Genomic DNA, 21,453 nt, shown 5'->3' on the forward strand with positions numbered 1-21,453 from the left:
CCCATTGGCCGCCCTACCACAAAGTAGAGATATGAGGAAGGCCGTGCTGTGGTGAATAATCAACACTAGAGATTAGGGGTGAAAATGGGTAGGATATGGGTTAAGTACCCAAAACGACCCATATCCATTTTCCAGGCCAAACCATATAGGGAATACATCGGATAAGATCCGGCTGGACATATATGGATATATGGTTTGCATGTTGTAGTCAGATTAAATGTGGATCAAGATCCAGTTATATCCAATTCATTTTATACTACAGATAAAAAATAAGTATACTCAATGATGTTGCTATTTTAGTTTATGCAGTCATTAACACAGATTTGGACTTTGGAGATGGGTTTGCATATGGATGTGGACAGACATTCCCAACATCCGTCCCATACCCGACCCAGATTATCCCAGTTGATTGAAAGACGAAAATGCCATCACGGGATACAAGAATTTCCACGCGGAGGTTCGGTCATTTGAGCAACAACAGATGCATTTTTGGGAAACTGGGGTAGTTTGGTAGTTTTCTTCAAGAACAGTGGCATGGATTGAAGTTGAACCTGGAAGTTTCTGACTTTGGTATTAAATTCAAACTTCAAAGGATGCCGTCGGTGGGACATTTGACTTTCCTAATGACCGATTTGTTCCCCCTTGTTAATTGTTATGCCTCTTCCTTCGTAGGCAATACCGTCATTTGGAAAGCACGTCCTTGCGTGTCCGAATCGTGAAGGAAACCAACCGCGACGTCGGAAGGAAATACCAAAAATTAAGCCAAAATTGACCTTCAGAGACTAAATTACCCTCCGCATCTTCTTATTTTTTATTTTTGAAGACATCTAAGGTTTTGATTTAAGGATAATAAAAAACAATATAAGTTTTTGATATTGTTAAAAACACACATTAATTATCGTAGTTTTGCATTGTTAGAGCAGTGATAGTAAGTACGACAAGCAGAGCCAGTGCGGCTAGTCCTCTGATCATGAGTGTGGTTTTTTTTTGTGTAAATATAAAAAAAACACATAAATTTATGTTGGGTTAATTAAACATACACTTTAAATTGGGTTATTATTAACTCAAATTTGAGTTAATAAGATATGGTTACTAATTTGCCCTCAAAATAATATTTTTTACTTAAAAGAGTTTTAAGAAACACACCTAAAGTTTTGACTATTAACCCAATAAAAAACACACTTAAGTTTCCGTAATTGCACTACATATTTTAATGGCAACTTTGATGAAAGTAAATCCTAAGTCTTTTTTTTTTTCTTTTTCTTACACCTTATTTGGAAAATAATCACGTATAGGCTCATCTTCCTTGTCAAAGTGCTACGAAAGACTGTTTTTGGGATGTGTTTGGAAGCATTGCATTGAGATAGAACATTATTTCCACATGTAACAACACGGCTTTGCCAAAATGTGGTATTGAAGATGGAATTGCCGAAAACATCTGACAATGAAATATGATATTGGAGCTGTCAACTCACTCCCAATGTAGTGTTTTAGCAATACCATTGCCTCCAAACAGCAGAGTACTGGGAAAATCACAACACGCTTTCAATTCAAGTCTCCCAAACAGAGCCTTAGTAAATTCTGTCATAAGGAGTTGGGTATATAAAAAGAGAGATACTGTCTGATCTTCATCGAGAGCTGATGACTATTTTGGTAATTCAGAAGACTCTTAGCTACGCCATAAGCTGGTTTCTGCTAGCAAACAGCAGCAACTCATACCATTGAAAGGTCGTCTTCCCCTGGCAAATCATACAATTCTACCCCTTGCTTGTCTGGCTGATCCAACAAAGGTAAAAAAAAAAAAATCTTACTCGCCCCCTGCCATAAAATGATGTTTTGAGTAAATAACAAAAATGTTCTCCCGCCAGAAAGAGTTAAAATCATCATCATTTTTGCCCTAAGGAGTAAACTCCTCTGCTTTAACAGGAGTTTCTCGCAATATGTCGCCCTAAATGTTCTAGATCACCCTTTGACGATGTACCATCTGCTGTAATAGGAGCTCCCTTTGATGATGCAGCCTTTGACGTCATCTCCTGCCATGGGAGCACCCTCTGCCATCGTGTACTGCCGTCAGAGCATCCCTTTGTCGTTGTCTGTTGTCGCCAAAGCACCCCTTTTTGTCATCTATTGTCGTCGAAGCATAGTCGGAGCATCGTTACCACCATCGGCTGCATCTACCTTCTAGGTGTTTCTCCTCCACTATCGGATTAGAAAAACTTGTATCCTTTCGGTGAGTTTTGTGTAAGATTTCGTTATGTAAACAAATCAATTTGTAAATCTGAATGTTAAATCTTATAACTGGTTATACTATTCATGCTAAATAACACCTATTTTCATACTGAAACAAATCAATTTTCACCTATCCACCTTCTGGGCGTCGAAAAATAGTTAGCATGATTTATTCTTATGAAGGCCAAACATTACAACGATATGTACTTATGAAGGCTAAATTTCTACAATGATTTGTAAGTTTGAATTTAACAATGATTTATACATTTAATGCAGTAGCGATTTGTTCGATGCAACAACAAATTATACGTTTGAAGCAGTAGCGATTTACGATTCATGATTTATACATTTAAAGCAGCAACGATTTATACATTTAATGTAGTAGCAATTTATGACTTACAATGATATGTACTTATGAATGGTTCAATTTCTACAATAGTTTGTATGTTTGAAGTAGTGTTTTGTATGTTCGATGCAACAACAATTTATATGTTTGAAGCAATAGTCGTGTGTATTTAAGATTTATGAAGTTACCATGATTTATAATTAAGTTTGCTAAATCGTACTACAATGTTTACTTATGAAGCCAAAATGTTACAACGATATTTACTTATGAAGGGTGTGATTTGTACAATGATTTGTATGTTTGAAGCAGCAACAATTTATATGTTTGATGCAGTAGCAATGAGTAATTATGAAGTTACCTCGATTTGTACTTAATTTTGTAAATCATACAACGATATCGACTTGTAATGTTGGTGATTGTGTAACAAATGTGATAATTTATAATAATATATACTTGGGGAGGTAGTTGTAACATATAATGATGCAGTTAAATTTATGTATTGTGCATGTTAGCAATGACTACAATTCGTAAGACAAGAAAGCCTTCACCGTTGGAGGGGATGACTCTTGGAGAAATCATCCGCCAATTCGATATATCTGAGGGTTATGTAAAATACCAAAATATAATGAACATTGAGAATGAAAAAGACATGAACAAATTGTTGGATATTTATTATGTGGAGCCTGACCCATCAGATATTGAAGATGAAAAGCAAACGAAGAAAAATGAGGAAGAACTAAAGATAAAAAAGAAGAAGAAGAAGAAGGATGACGAAGAGAAGGAAAAGCAAAAGAAGAAAAAGGAGGAGAATGAAAACTACACGCACTTATGAGGCAAAAGGATTTCTTTATGCTGACCATGCAAAATTAAATCAACATGCACATCATCCTTCATGTTATCTGTCATGATCGTCAGTTGCATCACACTATACTATACATCGAGTTGTTATTTACCGTGCCAATTAAAGAAACAACTTATCATATCTGTGTGTTGACGATAGCGATTCACGTGACAACGATTTAATGACAGCTACGACGCTGTGAAGTGATTTCAATTTTAATCGCTAAATGAACAATGATTTAAATACGCAAATTGCCATCGCAATCGCGCAACAATTTAAATACCGCACACACATTTCAATATCATAATACAAATATCTTACAAATTGACACTAGCAAACACATAATATGTAACAAATTGATATACATATCGCATAATATATTATAAATCGATACAAAAATTCAGCATAATAGCTTACAAATCGATATTAACAAACAAAACAATATTCGCAAATCAATAGTATATTACTACAATCGTGATTTGCGTTATACTATTCTAATATTTTCTATACAAAGGCAAATTGTTATGGCCGACATAGACGTTATTGCGTAAATCACATAAATCGTCAACCGAAATTCAGGTCTCACAAGGTATATTAATTTTTTATAACAAGCGGGATGTGAAACGACATTTCTTTTATAAATGAATGACACATATTTTCGTAACAAAGGCAAATCGTTGAGGCGATTTATGATTTATACATTTAAAGCAGCAACGATTTATACATTTAATGCAGTAGCGATTTATGATTTATAAAGTTACCAAGATTTGTACTCAAGTTTGCTAAATCGTACTACGATGTTTACTGTTGAAGCTCACACGTTACAACGATATGTACTTATAAGGGGTGTGATTTCTATATCGATTTGTACGTTTGAAGCAACGATTTGTATGTTTAAAGCAAGAATGATTTATACATTTGATGCAATAGTGATTTATACTTGTAGACGATAGCGATTCACGTGACAACTATTTAATTACAGGTATGATGCTTTGAAGCAATTTTCATAGAAATCACTAAATGAGCAACGATTTGTACACACAAATGGCTACCTTATGTTGCTACAATGTAAATTTCTCACGCACAGATTTCAATTATATACTACAAATATCTAACAAATCGACACTATAAAACATTTAATATTTTATAAATATGTACAAATATCGCATAATATATTATTATACCTAACCCTATACCCTAAACCCTTAATATCTTACTAAACCCTAACCCATAAACCCTAAACCTAAACCCTAAACCCTAACCCATAAACCCTAAACCTTAACCCTAAACTCTAAACCTAAACCCTAAACCCTAACCCTAAACCCTTAATATCTTACTAAACCCTAACACTAAACCCTAATCCTTAAACCCTAAACCTAAACCCTAACCCTAACCCTAAACCCCAAACCCTAAACCCTAACCCTAACCCCCAAACCCTAAAACCCTAGACCTCAACTGTAAACCCTAAATCCTAAACCTAAACCCTAACCCTAACCCTAACCCTAACCCTAAACCCTAATACCTTGATTTGTATACTGATTGTGTATATCGATTTATAAGCTATCAACAAGAATTTCATATCGATTTATATGATATTTGATCATCAATTTGTGTTATACTATGACAATATTTTTGTAACAAAGGCAAATTATTGTGGCCGACAAAGATGTCATTGCATAAACTACCTAAAACGTAAACCTCTTAAAGGTATATGTTATTTTATTATAAAATCTTTGGCGGGTCCCATAAGCATTAAACTCTTTTGCTATAAAAGGAGATCCTCATAATATTTCCCCCTAAATATTCCATAAAAAATCTTCGCCGTCGTCTGCTTTCGCCAGAGCACCCTTTGTCGTCTCGGTGAGTTTCGTGTAACCATGTGTTTTTATGATTTATGAAGTTACATTGATTTGTACTTAGGTTTGCTAAATCTTACAATGATGTTTTTTTGTTGTGTAGGTTACCAATGGCTTACATTTGTAAGAGAAGAAATATTTTGGCGTTAGAGGGGATGACTCTTGACGAAATCGTCGAACAATATGCTTTGTATGAGCAATTAGAAGTGTACTATAGAGTAATGACACTTGAGAATGATATAGAAAGGGATCAATTTTTGGTAAAGTATAGAGCGGAGCATAATCCATCAGATATTGAAGATGATAATCCAACTAAGAATGATGAGGAAGAAGTAAAGATGAAAAAGAAGAAGAAGGATAATGAAGAGAAGCAAAAGCAAAGGAAAGAGGAGGATAATGAAAAAAAGCAAAGGAAATCAAGGCGAAAGAAGGAGGAGGAGGATAGAGAAAAGCAAAGGAAGAATAAAAAGGAGGAGGAAGAGAAGCGAAGGCAAAAGAAGGAGGAGGAGGAGAGAGAAAATCAAAGAAAAAATAAGGAGAAGAAGGAAGAGAAGCGAAGGCAATTGAAGAAGAAGGAGGAAGAGAAGAAAAGGCAGTTGAAAAAGAAGGAGGAGGAATAGAATCAAAGACAATTAAAGAATAAAGAAGAGGAAAGACAAATGAAGCATATTCAAGATGAGGAAGAGAAGAAAAGGCAAAGGAAGGAGAATCATGATGAGGAAGAGAATGAAAGACAAAGGAATGATAAGGATGACGAGAAAGAGAAGGAAAGACATAGGAAGGAGAAGGAGGACAAAGAAGAGAAGAAAAGGCAAAGGAAAGAGAAGGATGATGAGGAAGAGAAGGAAAGACAAAGGAAAGAGAAGGAGGACAAGAAAGAGAAGGAAAAAGAAAGGAAGAAGAAGGAGGAAGAAAAAGAAAGGGAAAGGAAAAAGCAAAAGATAGACGCGAAGCAGCGGAGGAAGAAAGAAGTACAAAAGCAGAGGAAGGGAGGAAATGAAGAGGAGAAAAAGTGTTACAGAGGTACGTTAATCACTATTGTATGTCATGATGTATTGTTGTAGGTATTATTATATATAGTGATTACTATGTATAGTGATTACTAAGAATAGCGATTACTTTGTATAGCGATTACTATGATAGTGATTACTATGTATAGCGATTACTATGTATAGTGATTACTGTAATAGCGATTACTTTGTATAGTGATTAATATATATAACAATTACTCTGTATAGTGATTACTGTGATAGTGATTACTATGATCGTGATTACTATGATAGCGATTACTATGACAGCGATTACTATGATAGCGATTACTATGTATAGCGATTATGAGGTTACCATAATTTATACTTGAGTTTGCTAAATCGTATAGCGATGATACGAGCAAATAAAATAACGTTTGTTAAAAGTAATTTGATACGCAAATCACTCAAGTCAGCCACGATTTACTGTGATAGGTATTATTATGTATATCAACTACTATTTATAGCGATTACTATATATAATAAGACTAATTATGATTTGATATTTTGTGTTACAAGCATGTCAGAAGAGAAGCAGCGCAACAAGTAAAAAGCTGAAAGGCCGGTGTCAGTGGTCTATAGTTCTGTCGTGGTAAAGAAAGCTTAGTGAATATTAGAAGGACCGATTATGAAAGATGCACTTCGGTGGCCTTTTGAACCAACATTATTTTGAAAATTGCTTGAACACCATGACCCACCTGGTCAATAAGTGAAACCATAAGATGAACACATTCCTATTTGGGGGTTTTGAGATTACCATGACCCTAGAAGATGTGGCACAAATTACAGGTCTTAAGTGCCATGAAAGTGTTGTCCTAACACGAGATTCAAACTATAACCCAAGGGACAAGTGCACGACCCTTCTAGGAATATCGATGGAGGAATGACGTGAGTATATTTATGGTGGAAGTAATTTCTCATCAATGAAAGTTTATTTTTTCTATAATAAATGAGAAGGCCAGTCCGCTGCATGTGCATCTGAAACGGCTGACCAAGTGTTGTGCGACTTTTTTCTTTATTTTTTTGGACTTACTTTATTTTTTTATTGTTCTGGTTCGAGAATAAGTTACTCGTGACTGCAGTTCCTGAAATACTTAGATGAAGTCGACAACTGGGCATGGGGTGTTGCTATGCTCACACACTTGTACAGTCAACTTTACCGTGTGACTAAGGGTACGAAAACTGTCAGGGGGTTTTGGCCATTTATTCAGGTACTTGTTTATTACATATTTAGTACTTGTAGACTAAGCTTGTTGAAGGTTGTAGTCTTACTAATATATTATTTTTGTAGGCCTGGATGTGAGAGCATATTATCGCCTTGCGTCCTCAGTTTGGCGTTGCAGTTTGTGGTTTTCCCAAGATCGGCCAGTGGGCTACAATAAATATCAAGGAGGAAAATGCTCAGTTCATTTTAGATGGTCTGCAATTAAATGAGGTAAATGGTTTAAAATCGTTGTAATGTTTAGCATTCTTAAGTAATCATCGTTTTAGGATTTTGTCTTCTTTAGTATAAATCGTTATCAACTTAGCATCTAACTTTCATTAGCGTAAATCATTGTAATGTTTAGCATTCTTAAGTAATCATCACTTTAGGATTTTGTCTTCCTTAGTATAAATCATTATTGCATTTGCATCTAACTTTCATTAGCGTAAATCATTGTAATGTTTATCATTCTTAAGTAATCATCGCTTTAGAATTTTGTCTTCCTTAGTACAAATCATTATCTTCTTAGCATCTAACTTTCATTAGCGTAAATCATTGTAATGTTTAGAATTCTTAAGTAATCATCGCTTTAGAATTTTGTCTTTCTTAGTACAAATCTTTATCGCATTTGCATCTAACTTTCGTTAGCGTAAATTGTTGTAATGTTTAGCATTCTTAAGTAATCATCGCTTTAGGATTTTGTGTTTCTTAGTACAAATCGTTATCACATTCAGCATTTTGCATGAATAATTATGTCTATATCTAAACCACAATCTCGATTGTACAGGTTGTATGGAGACCATATGGAGATAGGGAGGACGAGGATGAAGATGTTGTTGTTGTGGCTGTGAGACTGTCTGTCTGCGATATTTGACTCTTTAGCAAATATGAAACCGAGTTGCAGCATGGTACTCGAGTACTTCTACAAGCTGACTTGGGACAGTCGATACCGAAAGTGCTTGTGGTATTGAGAGGGAAAATAAATAGTGGTGGGGCCAAGAACATTAATTGGCATGAATGCTTCAGGAAATAATTAGATAGCTAGAATAAAGGAGGTGTTTATGCCATACCATATGATTATAAAGAACAACAATATGACACCAACTATTTCAAACAATATTGGCAACCCATGCATCGAAATCGATAGATTGAGGAGAAACAACCTGAAAGTAAGGTCACTCTTGTCCCCGAGCATGTCATCTTCCAGCATAGACGTAATGTTCATCATGTCCCTTTGGCAGATACTACAATTCCTTTGGTTGCAGTACATGATACAGAGTAAACATAACTTCCAAAGGAGAAGGTATTGTCTGACAAAAGGTTAACGATGATGGAGCGGGAGAATAAGAAGTTACGAAAGTATGTGCAAAATTTGGGGGGACAAATTGGGTCATTGATTGAGATGATTACCAGTGGGTTTAATAAGATCAAGGGAACGAAGAGGCCACCGAATAAAGAGATTTCACCAAGGCAAAGAAAGAGATGATTTGTATGTCCATCTGAGTCGTCAAGTGCCAGTGAATAAACATATTGTGTGATTTGTATATCCCGATAATTCTATGTTATAATTATATCATTCTTTGTTGTAATTATATAATCCTTTCATCAATAAGTGTAACACAGAAGTGCCACTGAAAAATCGACAAGACTGCATAAACTTAAGTTACTATGATTTGTACTTATGTTTGCTAAATCATATAGCGATTATTAGTTTAGGGTTTATTATTTATAGTGATTCCTGTGATAGCGATTAATAGGTATAGTGATTATGAAGTTACCACGATTTGTACTTGCACTTGCTAAATTATATAGCGATTATTAGTTTTGAGTTTATTATGTATAGTGATTCCTGTAATAGCGATTACCCAGTATAGCAATTATGAAGTTACAATGATTAGTACTTACGTTTGCTAAATCATATAGCGATTACTGGTTTAAGGTTTATTATCTATAGTGTTTCCTGTGATAGCGATTACTTAGTGTAGTGATTAATAGGTATAGTGATTATGAAGTTACCACGATTTGTACTTACATTTGCTAAATCGTATAGCGATTACTAGTTTTGAGTTTATTATGTATAGTGATTCCTGTAATAGTGATTACTCAGTATAGCGATTACTAGGTATAGCGATTATGAAGTTACCATGATTTGTACTTAGGTTTGCTAAATCGTTAAGCGATTACTAGTTTAGGGTTTATTATTTATAGTGTTTCCTTTAAGAGCAAGGAACGTCACATAACATTAGTTTAGAGTTTAGGGTCTAGAGTTTAGGAAAATGTCACCTGACACACTACTGATGTTATGCGACGTGTCATTCATTTACATGTACTATATCGTTTCGATGATACTAGCAAATGAAATGACGTCTTTTAATTAATGCATAATATAATTTATTTATTTATTATATTCTTTGGGCATGATTTTTAAAAATAGGCGCGACGTGAAATGACGTGAAGACGTAAAAATGAATGAAGCATCACATAACTTCAGTAGTGTGTTTCACAAGAAACACAAGACGTTTCCTTTAAGAGCATGGAACAAGCAACATTTCATTTAAAGAAGAACCAGAACCTTTTCTATAACCTGCTTCATGAGCAATGAACAGAAAGAATGACATTTTCTTTAACCTCCTTCATCGCAAAAGTTGTATCGATGTCGAAGAAGGATGTTACGATTCAGTCGAACATCCATAAAAAGGGTACATTCGATTCCTTTAACCTGCTATATCTTTTTTTATGTCATTTATAGTTCGTTTACTGAATATAATGCTAAAGTTTGTTTACTGAATATTCAGCTAATTTCAATGCAACATCCACAAAACAAGGTTCCAGAAAACTCAACAAAGTGCTCGAAGAGAACATCGACCGGATATGAGATGAATTTGCAGAAGGAAACACTATCAGTAATTTTGTACGTATGAAACCACTATCAGTTATACATTTACGTATGCCATGGGTATGTATATTAACAAGTGCATATTTGTTGTAAACAAATTATACACGATTTTGTCATGTATATTCAAAGCAAGGGAACAACCATGCTGGTCCGCGTTGTCACCCCTTATTTTATGGTATATCGGTTATCTTATATGTTTATTTTCTTTTTTGATTTACTAATATACCTTCGTGTTTTAAACTTACTATTATTATTGTTTCGTTCAACAGAGTATCGTCCGCTGAATGTCATACGCGGCTGTATTTCTAAATGGACTACAATACTGGGGTAACGATGACCAAATGGAAGACTTTTGGTCAAGTGAAAAGGTTTGTGACCATATCGATTTATAAGATGTTAAATCTATTTAAGATCGTGTTTTGATTCTTAATATCGTTTTTTAAGCTATCAATAGTAATTTGCATATCAATTTATGATATTGTTTTGATTCTTAATATTGATTACTATGTTGATTCTAAATATCAATTTTTAAGATATCAATAGAAATTTCCAAATCGATTTAGGATATTGTTTTGATTCTTAATATTGATTTCTACGACGATTCTTAATATTGATTTAAGATTACCGTTTTGATTCTTAATATCGATTTAAGATATTGTTTTGTTTCTAAATATCAATTTTTAAGATATCAATATGAATTTCCAAATCAATTTAAGATATTGTTCTGAATCTTAATATCGATTTTTATGCTGATTTTTAATATCGATTTAAGAAATTGTTTTGATTCTTACGATTTCTATGACGATTCTTAATATCTATTTTTAAGCTATCAATAGGAATTTCTATATCGATTTATGATATTGTTCTGATTCTTAATATTAATTTCTATGTTGATTCCTAATATTGATTTAAGATTTTGCTTTTGATTCTTAATATTGATTTATATGCTGATTCTTAACATCAATTTTTATGCTATCAATACGCATTTCCATATTGATTTTGTAAGATATTTTATAATTGATTTGCAGATATTGATTCCTACATTGTGGCAATCAAAAAAGCATTGGGTCTTATACGTGTTGGATGTATGAAAACAAAAAATATGGTTATACAACTCCTTGGACTTTAACGTTGGTGTAGACCATGACATTATGTATTTGGTAAGTTTCTATCTATAATATTACCGTATCTTGTACCGTGTCTCAGAATTTATTTGGTTTTGCATAAATCACAGGTTGGATTTTTCAGAGACATGTTGGGTGTCGTCATTGGCCTGTGGAGGTTTCATGTCATAGAGGATGCTCCTTTACAAAATAATGGTGTCGATTATGGCATCTTTGTAATAAAGTATATTAAAGCAATATAGTATGTACGAGAACCAAAATTCACCATTGTATATTATACACTTAAACATGTTTTATTATCCTATATTATTGGTGACTACATTTTTATATTGGTCTGACTTTCGATTTTTTTTTCTAGGATGATATACCTGGATTCCGCACAAAACTATGCAAAAAATTGATGGATTTTCTAATTGAGGAAGATACAAAAACCCAGGCTGCATGATTACCTAGAAAGCAATGAAGGACGTGAGGCCCCCAGAAATAAGAGGAAGTCGTTTTAAACGTCTAATTGTTTTCAAGGATAACGTGAAGAGGGTTACATTCTACTGCTGAGAGAGAGATAGCAATTTTTGGTTCAACATTCAATTTTCTGAACATGATAAAAATTTTTTGTATAGACATTTATAACAGATTTTGTAGATTGTGTATACAAATTTTATAAGACTGTACAAAATTCATATTAATCCATAAACCAAAATTACGCACCTGGCACATGTGTTTTGAATACGCAAATCGCCACCTTAAGCACGCAAATCACAATAATATAAATTCTATAGGCACACATTTCAAAATCATAATACAAATATCTTGCAAATCAACACATCTTATAAATCGATATAATATTACATAATATATTACAAATTGTTTCTTCATATCGATTTATATGCTTATTCTTAATATCGATTTCTAAGCTATTAATAGGAATTTCTCTCTCAATTTTTATGATATTTTATCATCAATTTGCAGATATTGCTTCCTAACATGATATCCACTATAAATTTATAGAATATTATATCAATTTTTGTGAGATATTGTTTCGTTTATTAATATTGATTTGTAATATATTATGCTAAGTTGTCGTATATCGATTTGTAAAATATTATGTATTTTCTAGTGTCGATTTGTGAGATATTATTTTGGTTGTTAGTATCAATTTGTAATATATTATGCTGAATTATCATATATCGATTTATAAGATATTATGTTGAATTGTCGTATAACGATTTATAATATATTATGCTGAATTATCGTATATCGATTTGTAAGATATTATGTGTTTTCTAGTATCGATTTGTGAGATATGGTTTTGTTCGTTAATATCGATTTGTAAGCTATTATGTTGAATTGCCGTATCGATTTGTAATATATTATGATCAATTGTTGTATATCGATTTATAAGATTTTATGTATTTTTTAGTGTCATTTTTTATGATATTTGTAGTATGATTTCTATTGTAGAATTACAACACAAAATTATAACATTACAATAAAAAATTATCGATTTACAACAAAGAATTATAAAATTACAACTAAGAATTATAGAATGCTAAACATTACAATGATTTACACTAATGAAAGTTAAATGCTACAACTATTTTGTAGCTGAAGAACCCACACGCGATAACTGTGTTTTGTTGCTCACTTTTGAATTGAATTGAGCCTGTCATGAAACAGAACAACATCAGACACTACATTAAGTTCAATAAGAAATGCAAACATCTTCCCCAAATTATTACATACCAAAAGACTTGTCAAACTCATGTCATCGTAAATAGGTCGGGAGGATTGCAGGTTCCAATGTTGTAGTGCACATCTGTAGGGTACTGCTGCATGTTGAAAATTATACAAGTTAGATATTGATAAGTTGCACGTAATATAATTTACATGAGAAGCAATATACTGTATTACATACTTGTTCATGCGAAGGGCTTGGTTGCTTAGGGGTTGGTTGTTTCATAGATATTTTCTTGTCAACCAATTCCACTGCACCCTTTGTCCTCTGACGATTGCGATCAGAGGCATGTTTCTTTTTTATTCCCTTTGCTAGATGAATATTTTCATCATAATCTACAATGTTTACACTTAACTTGTCGAAGATGATGTTTACGTTTCGGCGCAACGTCTTATAAGGGTCAGAGGAAACATGATTTTCACCTATGCTGTTCGATTATGTTTTCTTAAATTGGTCTTCATGAGCTGCAACAGACTCATGGTGAATTAACTGCACTTTTTCAAGTATTTCCCTTGACATTTTTCTCATACATACATAGACTTTTTCGCTTTTTGATGTCAATTCTGCAACATGCATAAATGACCTACATAGTTGTTGGTAATGGGAGTCTATGTGGCACTTCTCATCAATACTAGATGGACTGACATTATTTGTATCCAGCAGTTCAATTTTTACTTGTCTCGTCCATCTTCGCCTTATATATGATTCAGGTATTTCTTGTATCTTCTCTTGATTAAGTGCCTTTAATGCATGATGATATAAAATACCTTTGAATTCAAACATTTTGCACATACATTCAACTGTTCTATTGTCAATATTGTACGTAACATGTGTTTCTTTTTTTTTTGGATGCTCTTCGCCCTCCCATACAACATGGTATTTGTTCATATTCTCATATTGCATACGTCCTTCTATGTTGCAATTCATGACCTGTATAACCTCTTTCTTAGTCCATTCAAATACAGTTAGTGTATACATATCTGCAGGTCCTGCTAATATTTTCATGCCCAAATTTAAAGAGCGGGTGTTGAAGCATTTTACATCTTGTTTAAGCTCATTCTGTCTAAAACTGTCTACAAATAATTTATATTGTTTCATGAAGTGAAACATTGTTAAACATGAATACAATGCTTTTTTCAGTGTGGCATGCATAGATTCAGCTCTTTGTGTGCTTATCATACATGCATAAAAGTATTGTCTTCCATATGCCAATGCCCATTTCTCTTTATCTGCATATAAATGTTGTAACCACACACAGTCTTAAAGGTCATACATCTGAATCATTTGCTCCCAATTAGACATAAATGTGACTTCGTCTATGCTCTCAAGTACACACTTTCTAAACTTTTTATCAAACCCTATCTTCTGATTAAAAATGTGTCCTATATTCTTTGTTGCATTTTGAAAGATATGCTACAAATATAAGCAATGATGTGCATATGACTATACATGAGACACAACACCCACAATTGCATGATCACTATCTGTAAGTACAACTTCGGGGTGCTTCCCATTCATTGCCTGTGTAAATACTCTGAACAACCACTCAAAGGTTTTCTTGGTCTGGTCATACAAAAAAAGCGTCACCTAATATGCAACTCTGTGAGTGATGGTTCACTCTGACAAACTGCACAAATGACCATTGTTCCATATTAATCTTTAATGTCATATAAAAAACAAGCACATCATTGAAGCATTCATAATCTACTCTTGACTTTGAATCTGCCTAAAACATATTCACAACATACCCATCTTCATCCAGTTGAATTGCACTAAAGAAACCAGGGTCATTGCTTGAGTGTTTCTCTGTAGGTAATCAACCAAAGAAGATATTCCTTCATTCTTCATGTTGTCTGACCTCTTCTTTCTCAAGTGATTTCTTAGATCCATAGGTGTGAATGGTACATTCTCGCGACCACCATCTATGTGCACACACAAATTGTATGTCTTATTTGGTGCAATGTCGGCGCTATCAGCTATTTCAGCAATTGCAGCATGCGCTTCAGTTACTTTACAACATGACCTTAACATAGGAGTCATAAATGAAGCTGCTAATTCATGGTTATGATCATTGATTAAAGTATGAACTACATATTTCTCATTCAAAAGTCTTCTTAACACCATTCTCGCTGGACAACCACATCTTGAATCTGGTTTGCTCTTTGTTGGATTTTCACTTGACTTCTTCCAACCTTGATTAGAACAAACATATGCCTTTCTCACCATGACACCCTGTGCATTTTTTGCCTAAGAATACCTTCTAACACTGAAGCCAACTTTTAAGGCATAATCATTATAAAATTTTTATGCACCTTCCTCATTATTAAACTGCATTCTCTCTACGGGAACAGAGTCAAGTGTACTATCATGTATACTTGAGGTGCCTGCACCTTTGTCAAGTGCACTGTCATGATCATCTACCTCATTATCAAATTGCATTTCGGCTGCTGGAATATTCAAGTCAAGAGTGAATTCAATGCCTGCACCCTTCTTATCATGTGCATCATTAGTGCACATATTTACTTCTTCAGGTGCATTGATAGTATGGATGTCCGTTGCTCCATGACTTTCCAATGATTGAGATACATCATCTTCACTGCAACTAGTTGATATGCTCAACACTGTCATGAGCAAAATATCAATTTGTGTTAGCCAGCGTATACATTTACTATGATTTATTCAAGATGCATATAACAACAATTACCAATTAGTTAAGCAAATCAAAGAAATGATTGAATGAATCACAATATCAAAGCAACAACATAATAGCTTACAAATCGATAATAACAAACAAAACCATATCTCACAAATCGACACTAGAAAATACATAATATTTTATAAATCGATATACGATAGTTCAACATAATATATTACAAATCGGTATATGACAATTCAACATAATATCTTATAAATCGATATACGACAATTCAGCATAATATATTACAAATCGATATTAACAACCAAAACAATATCTCACAAATTGACACTAGAAAACACATAATATCTTACAAATCGATAGCAATTCAGTATAATATATTACAAATTGATATTAACAAACAAAACAATATCTCACAAATCGACACTAGAAAACACATAATATTTTACAAATCGATATACGGTAATTCAGCATAATATAGTATAAATCAATATTGACAAACAAAATAATATCTCACAAATCGACACTAGAAAATATATAATATCTTACAAATTGATATATAACAATTCAACATAATATATTACAAATCGATATTAACAAACAAAATAATATCTCACAAATCGATACTAGAAAACACATAATATCTTATAAATCGATATACAATAATTCAGCATAATATATTATAAATCGATATTAACAAACAAAACAATATCTCACAAATTGATATACATGTTACTACAACCGCGATTTGCGTTACATTACATATACTGAGTGAATAGATCAGATGGGGTAGAGGCCCTTGCTCGCATCTGTAACCAAGCATTCTTGTCAACAGATCCCACCACCTTACAAATATCTTCAAGTTTCCAATCATCAAAACGATAAAATCTACCTGCAATAACAAAAAATTGCCTTAATGACACTCACAATGACATACGTTCTTCAACATTAGCATAATGACATGGAAAGGTACTCACCATGCTTTAATGGCACTTGTTGGTTTGTGCGTCATTGTTTTTTTCATACTGCCCAACGAAAATGAAGAAGAAGAGAAGACTGTAAAAAGAAATGGTCGACAAATCCCCCTATGACGCCCACCAATGATCGAACCAGTCGTTTGATTTATAGTTATCTCCACGAGGTAGGAACGAACCCGAATCAGTTTTCTATCTCACACAAGGCAAGAACGAGAAGGCGGCCATGTGTTGTAACACAAGCTAAAAACAAAGGCAGAACATGCAAATCTATTTACGGGGAGCGGGATGACATTTTCGTCCAACACATATCTATATTATGAGAAGACATTTCAGTCGAAAGCATATTTACCTTTTTTTATGTTATTTTATTATAAAGTCATCGTGGGCAACATTGGCATATGAATTATCACAGGTCCCAAGATATTCCTCCATACACACCGAAACACACGAATTTGTGTTTCGGGGAGAACACACAACACCCTCTCCTTTATCACCCACCATCCATTTCACCACCACCCTTCTCTTCTCGCTCATTTTTTTTACATTTTCCCACATGTTTTTCTCATTATACACAAATAAGAAAAAACTTTCTTTTAAAAAACTTCTCATAACAAAAACTTTCATAGGCCCAACTTTCTTTTATTATGAGAGTGTTTCTTTCTTCCAAACATGCCCACAGGATACATTTGAAAGTGATAAAAATGTAGAAAAAGTGATACAAGGTCTAAAAACCGTATGTTTTTTCAACCCTGCCAAACGAACCAGGTTTTTTCTTTGAAAGAGTTTTTATAAAAAAATACACTTTTTTATAGGAATCATTTATTCAAGAAAAAGTGAAAGAATGTTTTATATCAAGAGAAAATGATGATTTACACTCCCCACCACATATCATCTCACCACCACCACCACCGCCACCATCCCACGATGATTTTCCACCACCACCATCTATCTCATCGTCAGGTGGTGGTGGTGGAGCTTCTTTGGCGCGACTTTTATGGGAGGTGGGTGATAATGGTGGTGGTGAGATGGATGGTGAAAAATCATTGTGGGGATGACAGTTTTATGGGAGGTGGATGGTGGTGTCGTGGAGTGGTGGTGGAGCTTCTTTGGCATGGTTTTTTGAGAGGTGGGTGATGGTGGCGGTGATGAAATGGTGGGTGGGTGGTGGTGATATAATAAATATATGCTTTAAAGTTATAAAGTAAGATGAAAAAAAGACATTTTTTTAGAAATGTTGGATAAGTTGAACAGATTCTTCCAAATTCACTAAGTACAATCTTCACAAGTGGATTTTGCCATTGTGAAATAAGAAATCAGCCGTATAACTTAACTTGGTTTGGATCAATAATGAACTAATTCAGGCTGATGAAATAGGGTTATATTCGATTCAACAAACATGTTTACAAGTTCATTTTTAATGAATTGAGTTTGACCAAGCTTGCTTGGCTTGGCTAGGCTTGGATGAACTTGTAAAGTTAGGATATAATGCAATCTTACAAACTCAAATCCTATAACATATACAAACTAGGATATTGAGGGTTTCTTCATTAAGAATGTGTTGTACATGCTTGATTTTCTAAGAATCAACTTTTGGAGTGTATAATTATGAACCTAAGTAGGTTTTTGTAGATTCTGATTTTATTTTTTTATGCGGAAGGAAGACCCTCACTGAGAATCGGGTCACTTAATGGGCCTGCCTCTCTGCGAGGTAAAACTCCAGGTTGAGGAGGCATTGAAATTGAACGGTCTAAAACTTGCTTAAGTTTAATACTAAAAAAATTATACTTTTCAATACAAAACACATTCCAAGTGTCAATTCCTAGCAAATGGATCATGCTAAATACATTTGTGAAGTCAGATTTGCAAAAAGGAAAAAAACGAAAATGCCAAATCATATTGGTGCAGTTTATAATGTGTATGTTTTCATTTCCCCATTAATGTATCCTTTCAAAAAGAAATTTTTTAATTGTTTAAAGGATAAATGTCCAAATGAAATAACTGGAAAAAAAAAGTTGTACAAAAAAGTTGTATTATAATTTTTAAATTTTCCTCTGAACTTTTATGGGATCTCCTGACTGCATCCGAGACTGTAAACAAACAAGTATGATAAGAACTGCCATTTCTCTGTCTGAGAGTGTTTTCTATGTGTAAATACTAAATACATAGATATTGTGACTTCACAAGAAATCACAAAGTAACAAAGATGACCTTGACATTTGCATGTTTGGTTACATCTAGTGCCAAATCACATGAGATGAAATCACGTGATTTGGAGTCATGTGATTTTTTTTTAAAGGCCAGCTGGGGTTAGGCAGGCCCCCACCAGTTACACAACTTACCATTGGGTTTTGAACTTGCAACGTCCCAACCCATGGTGACGTGCACCAACAGCTCCCACCATGTGATTTGGAATTACATGAGATTCACTCCAAAATGTGATTTGAAATCACATTTGTGGTTTCTCATTTTCCGTTTCTGATGTTTGGTTAGTTGTGCTAATTATATTCATTATTTCATTTGCATGAGATTCTAAATATCATGAGAGGTTACCTATGCTACCATGACATAGGTTAATGCTAAAAAAAGATGATATTTTTTTCATGGGGATTGGGGAAACCACTCTCAGGATCAAAGACCTAGTCGCACCGGCTAAAATTGATACCTACCACATGAAATAATCTTTAGGAAAGACCAGAAACAGAAACTGCTGTTGCAAGATTGGTAGATGGTCAGACTTCAGATAATTTTCCAACTAATTACCAATTGAAAGTGTGTCTTAGTGCCAACGGGGAGTGCAAGTCACCTTGTGTTGGGACTTTGCAGGTTCAAAACTCAATGGTATAGTTGTATAACTGGTAGGCATAGTGACAAATATTGCGAGATTTATGAAAATCTCGTGATAATGTCACGAGAAATTGCCTGAAAGTTTAAAATGGCAATTTCTCGCAAGATTTTCAAAATATCACAAGAAAAAACATAAATATTGCGATTTAAATGCGATATTTACATTTTAAGCACTATTTATTGCAAAAAAAACATGTATTTTTATTTTTAAATAAATTTTATTAATATTTTCTTATAAAAAATAAATTATATATTTTTTAATTAATTTTTTATTGCCAAAAAAATGCAAGGTTTATGAAAATTTTTCAATTTCTCGTGAGTTTTTGAAAAACGAGAAATTACCGTTTAAAACGTTTGTCACTAACCCAGCTTGACTTTCAAAAAAAAGCAAGAAAGTTTGTTGCAGTATTCATAATTAGAAAACTTATAAATGTCGATTGTCACACAAATGGTCCCATGGTCTAGTGGTCAGGACATTGGACTTTGAATCCAATAGCCCGAGTTCGACTCTCGGTGGGACCTTTTATTCGTCTATTTTTGAATTTGCTCTTTTTGCAATGTCTTTCCATTTATTCGGCTTAAAATTTTCCACGCCTGTACTTATGTCTCGAAAATTCCAACGCCGGAGGACGAGGGTAAAAGTCTTGCATGACCTCAACTATTTGAACAATGACCAATAACTACTAAGAATTTTTTTTTTTAAGAAGTTCGTGTCGAATAATGTGAGATCACTGAGACACAAGCTTTTATAGAGCCCACCAGTGAAAGGCACTCACACCCCTGGCAGGAGTCGAACCTGAGATGAAGTGGTCAGCACCTTCTCCCTAGGCAAGCTACCACTCGGGGGACCTGGGTGGGTGTACCAAGAGTCCAAGTTAATCACACAAGACAGCTTATTCTATTTTAGATAAATAAATTGGTAGTGTCACCTTCTTGCTTGATAGATCTCAGCTTCTAACATGTTGGTTAGGCAAAATGCAAAAAAGGTAAAAATAACAATAAATTTTTCTTTAAAAAAAATCTAACTAGATCCTAAATGAAAGTTTATGAAAAAGGAAAAAAACTTCTGCTGATATTTAACGTTTTGTCGGACAGTAAATTAAAGTATTTGAAAACAAAATGCTGATATTTGTCACTATGGTTTATAATACACAATACAAGACGTGAACGTTTCATGCTTGTTTGGGTAAACAAAAATTTGAGCATATTTAGATCATGTGCTTTATATGTAGAATCATACTTGTTGATGGATGGTTCACGGTCCAGTTGGCGTCTAGCTAAACCAATCTACTAATTGACATTATCTTGTCTTTGATCTTAGCACTGGTTAAAGTTGATGGCTGATACAAGAATGAAGCAGAAGACCGGGGCTCACAAGGATCCATCAAATCCATATTTTAGATTTTTATCATTTTGATCTTTTGTATTGGAGTTATTTTAAAACTTGGTTCATTTACAATGGATATTGAATTTATATTAGATCCAAAAATTCATAAGTGTGGATAAGTTTTATCTTTTTAAAAGGTTATCAAGGCAGATAGTTTACTTGAATTAGAATTAGGAAAAATATCATTTATTTATAGATTGAGTGATCTTTGTAAATGGGTGAGTAAAAAAATGAGTTAATTTGAGATATTGAATTTAGTTATTTTCTTGTTTTCCCTTATTTATCTGAGTTTTTTAGATATTTCTTTAGTTGAAGTCTCACTGTAGTACA

At 33.7% G+C, this 21,453-nt stretch overlaps 1 non-coding gene across 1 annotated transcript; it reads left to right on the top strand.

The window, feature by feature from the left end:
• Positions 1-20,186: 20,186 nt before the first annotated feature.
• Positions 20,187-20,258, top strand: TRNAQ-UUG (transfer RNA glutamine (anticodon UUG)). Its single transcript has one exon. It is a non-coding gene; the product is annotated as a tRNA-Gln (tRNA).
• The last annotated feature ends 1,195 nt before the right edge of the window (positions 20,259-21,453 follow it).

The sequence above is a fragment of the Nuphar pumila genome, chromosome 2, assembly GCF_984573655.1.
Source record: "Nuphar pumila chromosome 2, dmNupPumi1.hap1.1, whole genome shotgun sequence".
Classification (NCBI taxonomy): domain Eukaryota; kingdom Viridiplantae; phylum Streptophyta; class Magnoliopsida; order Nymphaeales; family Nymphaeaceae; genus Nuphar; species Nuphar pumila.